At 49.4% G+C, this 5366-nt stretch overlaps 1 pseudogene; it reads left to right on the top strand.

Annotated features, from left to right (window-relative positions):
• Window positions 1–2445: 2445 nt before the first annotated feature.
• On the top strand, window positions 2446–4600 carry LOC125546437 (uncharacterized; annotated as a pseudogene).
• The last annotated feature ends 766 nt before the right edge of the window (window positions 4601–5366 follow it).

The raw sequence follows: 5366 nt of genomic DNA, 5'->3' as shown, positions 1-5366 counted from the left end.
ATCAAGTCGGTGGCCTTGTCTCTGCCAACATATATCATGGGGGTATTTAAACTGCCTTACTCGCTATGTGATGATCTTACTAGAATGATTCGAAACTTCTATTGGGGTTCTGCAAAGGGAAAGAGGAAAGTGCACTGGAAAGGTTGGGATCATCTATTGCAGCCGAAATCAAAGGGAGGAGTGGGATTTCGAGATCTACGCCTTTTTAACCAGGCTTTGTTATCAAGACAAGCTTGGAGGTTGATTACTAGACCGGAAAGTCTGTGTGCTCGCGTCCTGAAAGCGAAATATTACCCAAACGGCAAACTAGAAGATACGGTGTTTACTGGTAACTCGTCTTCTTCATGGCAAGCTATTAGCCATGGGCTGGATCTTTTGAAGAAGGGATTGCTTTGGAGGGTCAGTAATGGTAAAAGTATAAGAATTTGGCGCGATAATTGGATACCGAGACCGTTCTCTTACAAAACCATCTCAGCACAAGGGAGGTGTCGAATCCGGTATGTGGCAGATTTGCTAAATGATAACGGTTCTTGGAAGTATGATCAAGTCTCGAAGTATTTCGCTGCAGCTGATGTTTCTGAAATTCTGAAGATAAGGGCCTCTCCAAGGCAGGAGGAGGATGTGTTGGCTTGGGGACCCGGTCGGTTTGGCCGATTCTCTGTCAAAAGTGCATATGATATGGCTTTTGAAGAAGCTCATAGGAGCACAGCGGTAGCTAGCAGCACAAATCCCAGTGGAAACAGATCCTTATGGAGGTTAATATGGTCATCGGAGGTGCCTCCCACTGTCCGTAATTTTGCATGGAGATTAGTTTCAAATAGCTTGCCCACTTGGCAGAACAAGCATAAGATAGGACTAGAAGTGTCCTCACTATGCCCAGTCTGTGCTTTGGAGCCGGAGGATAACTTCCATCCAATGGTGAGATGCCCACTAGCTCGTCAGTTGTATGGTGCCATGGCTGAGGTCTGGAGATTACCGCCAATTGAAGCAATTAAGAATTCAGGCAAGGAATGGTTGTTCCAGGTCCTGGAAACACTTGATGAATCGCAGCGAAGCAAGATCCTTTTCACCTTTTGGAGATGTTGGTATGTGCGGAATGAAGTGGTGCACCAAAAACCGGCCCCTCCTGTGGAGGCCTCATGTAGATTTCTCCAAAGCTACTTGGACTCCATCATTGCAATCAGATCAGATTCAGTTGCTGAACTTAGAAAAGGGAAGGTGAGCTTATCGTGTGAGAAAAGGGAGCCGGCGGCCATGTCTATGGAGAAGGTTGTAAGGTGGAATCCACCCACTCAAGGGTGGCTCAAGCTTAATACAGATGGATCATATCATTTGGATGGAACAACGGGTGCCGGAATGATCCTACGTAATGAAGCTGGCGACGTGATCTTCTTGGCATGCAGACAACTGTTCTCGTGCCGGGATGCGTTGGAAGTTGAGCTCTGTGGCTGTATGGAAGGACTTTCGCTGGCTCTTCAGCGAAGCAGTTCGCCAATTATCATTGAAATGGATTCAATCTCTGCGGTTTCCATGATTCAAGGAAGGGAGGTGGACAGATCGGTGTATGCTGCACTAGTTAAGGAGATTAAATATCTGAGAGGTCTTAGAGAAACGTGTGTTATTCATGTGAGTGGTAGTCAAAATAATGCTAGTGACTGTCTTGCTAGTTTCGCTAGAATCGAACAAAGAACTATGACCTGGATAGGCTCAGGCCCGCCCAGGGTTTTAGAAGTGGTTCAAGCTGATTGCAAGGATCTTATGAATGAGTAATACAAATGTTCATTCCGCAAAAAAAAAAGAGGCATTGCATGCATGCGTGCATAAGCTTGGTGCAGCTGCTCCCAAGTGCATATCTGATGTCTGTCGTACACTAATCTAGCAAATCCAACCGCTAAAATAATTTAAGTGATGTGGCTCAAGGAGAAGTTAGAGAAATCCTAATAGTGGGGGCTAGCTGTTTACATATTTTAAAATACACACAGATTTTTAATATAAGGTGGGCATTTTTAATATACAGAGAACTTTTTCTTTATGTACGGTGATTTTTTTTGCAATACGCGCTGAGCATTTTTTAAATGCACACAGAACCTTTTTGTAAAAAACAATTAGTAAAAGATGGAAAAAAACCGTTCAGAAAACTAGAAAACCCGGCAAAGAAACTGGTGAAAAATAACAAAAGAAAAATAAAACCGGAGCACACGAGCCGAACCGCTTTGCTTCGTGATGGTGATGGAGAGTTTCGGAAAGGGCCCTAAAGCAATCCGATTGGAACTGCGTGCTGTTGATGGCGAGTCCTACTCGGGTTCGTGAAGCTATCCATTCATGTCCCGCTCGTACATGGAAGGAAATAGGTTAGCTTCTACTACGCCTATATAATCCCATGTATCCACCGGAAGGAAGCTATCCATCCAGCAAGCTAGCGGTCAGCCAGCAGCAGCATTGCAGATGACTCGCCGTTGCCCATGGAAGAAGCGGTCTACCCCGCCGGCCGCCGTTCCGGCGTCGCGTAGGCCGACATCGTTCGTCCGAGGCGAGCATGAGTTCCACATCGTCGGCTACAACGCTCGCGCGGCGCTGGCCAACAACGCCCACTACTCCATCCTCTCCGGCGCCTTCAAGGTCGGCGGCCACAACTGGGCCTTAGACTGCAGCTTCGATGACGACGGGCACCTCGCCTCTATCGCTCTCCTGCTGCTCACCGCCTACATGACCGACGACGCCGTCGTCGCCAAGGCCAGCGGCCAGCCTGAGGATCGAGGACCCGCTTGGCCGGTGGCCCGCCGCCGTGTGGGAGAGCGACGAAGCCTACACTTTCCCCGTGTGGTCCGGCAACAGCTGGCAGCTGTCTCGGGCCGGCAGGAGCTGGACGTTGCCGGTGCCGGAGGCATTCCGCGACCATGAGAGCCGCTACGTGCAAGACGACCGCCTCACCATCATCTGCATTGTCGAGGTCCTCCGGGCGGAGGAGGAGGAGTCTGCTATCGCCGAGGATATGCAAAAGCTTCTTTTCCTCTCGTTGGAGCCAAAGAGTACAACACCTGCATGCATGGTGCCGGACGTGACGTTCGTCGTGGAGGAGGCCGAGATCCAGGCGCACAGGCTCATCCTTGCCATGCAGTCATCCGTGTTCGCCGCCGAGCTCCTCGGTGACATGAGAGAGAGCGCCACCCGTCGCGTCGTGGTCGATGACATGAGCGCCTCAACTTTCAGGGCCATGATCCGCTTTATCTACACCGACGAGATGCCCATCAAAGGAAAGGCGACTATTAAACGTGGTTGCAAAGAAAAATGTGCCGCGAGGCGTCGTGTGGACATGGCGCTTGACCTGCTCGTTGCCGCGGATCGCTACGACCTAGAGAAGCTGAGGCTCATGTGTGAGAAGATATTGTCCGAAAGCATAGACATTGCGTCTGTCATTCCGACGTTGATGGCGGTGCACGGCCGGCATAGCTGCCGTCAGCTAGAGGCCTCTTGCATTGAGTATTTGGCGTCCGATACTACTGTGTATGCCAATGTCAAGGCGACAGAGGAGTACAAGGAGCTAAAGGAAAGCTGTTGTTCTTTCCTAGCAGGTGTCACAGACAAAGTAGCCACTTGTAAATTAGTGGACAGCCACGCATACACCAGCCTCTGCCGGCCGGAGCAACGGACTGTGTCGACGTATAACACGTCGGAGGTGGCTCACGGTATACACGAGTTGAGGATCCCAAACTTTAAGAGCCTGCATACGAGCCATGGTGTTAAACAAAGATTCAGTTCTGACACTTTCCAGATAGGAGGCCATGACTGGAAGTTGGAGGTATCAGTGAAGGAAGGGAGAATTTCCGTGCTCACTGAATTGTTGACCGATCCAGGAACGGCTAGTGTTAGGGTGTCCTTATGTTTCATGATGGATGACCCTGGTGGCAACTCGCCCCTCATCATGTGGCAAGCTGAAGAAACCTTCAACTCAGAAGGTGATTCTTGTGGGTTTTCGTGTTTGATCAGCCAGGAAGATGATGTGTCAGTATACGCTGATGATGGCTCTCTAACCATTCGCTGCGACTTTGTATTGACCAACAAGTTGTGCACTGTTACGAGTGCCACTTCAGCCGGTGTCGAAGACATGACTCTTGCGCCACCACCCAACATCGCGTCTCATCTTGAGCAGCTCCTGGTGAGCGAGAAGGGCTCAGATGTGACGTTCCTAGTCGAAAAGAGGGAGATTCGCGCACACAGCCTCGTCATCGCCACACGAGCCCCGGCCCTATACACGATGGTTGTGGCCACCAACCAGAAGGAGGAGCACATCGTCCCGGTCTGGGGTATGAGGGTTGCAGTCTTCAAGGCGGTGCTTCGCTTCATCTACACCGACGAGCTGCCTCCCTTGGAAGAAATAGTGCTTGCTGCGGGGCACAATGTGACGACTATTGCCCAAGACATGTTGGTCGCCGCGTCTCGCTTCCATCTGGACAGGATGAAGGACAAGTGTGAGACCTTGGTTGGTGAGTGCGTCTCAGAACGGAACGTGGTGACCATGCTCGGACTGGCGTGCCGTCACAACTGCAAGAAGCTCCAGGATTACTGCATGAAGTTCAACCGATCTCCACGCGTTGGCTAGCTAATTAAGAGACGAGGGCGGTGGCGACAACCCCAAGCGTGCATCAGCTAAATTTTAGTTATGTAACTGGTCAACTGTTTTTGGTTGCTAAATGGATTTATTTTGGGGGTGTGAGTCTTGAATTATTGTCAATGAGCAAAACAGCGCGTACAAACACCCAGTCAGCTAGAGCGCAGAACCAAATTGATGTTGCCCACATGCTGCTTGCTAGACAGTAAGGCGTATAAGTATGTATGCTATATACATATTTATTTCATAAATTTATTACGGTTTTCGTACACATGAAAAAAAATGTTTTGGCATGGCAGATCCAATAGGGTGCAGGGTGGCTCCACCCTAAGAGTTTGACCCAGCCCATATGGGTGTGAAGAAAAATAAGTAGAAAAAATCCCACCCCTTCTACCTATTGCCCCACCCTAAAAAATTGGGCTGGATCCGCGACTCCAGATCTCATATTGGTATAGCCCTCTGCCAGTTCTTCAGTTGGTTCATACAGTACTCTAGTATCAAGTGGTGGGCCTTTTTGCCCTCGAAAAATGGGGGATGTGAGCTCTCAATCGCCTGGGAGGAGAACTATTCTTTTGGTTTTGTGCCGTTTTTTCCTTCTTGTGCAGAGATCGTCTCTTCTTCCTTTCCGAAAAAGAATTGTATTTTGTTTAGAAATTATGTTATGCCTCGTTTTGATGCAAATGGCTTACAAAATGACAAATATATTGGCTGGCTTGCCATAGGGGTCCCTCGACGTCGAGCTCCTCACCTGGTGCAA

The sequence above is a fragment of the Triticum urartu genome, chromosome 3A, assembly GCF_056163025.1.
Source record: "Triticum urartu cultivar PI428250 chromosome 3A, HENAU_Tu73, whole genome shotgun sequence".
Lineage (NCBI taxonomy): Eukaryota > Viridiplantae > Streptophyta > Magnoliopsida > Poales > Poaceae > Triticum > Triticum urartu.
Note: the sequence above shows the minus strand (reverse complement) of the source record. Positions and strands in the feature narration are given on the sequence as shown.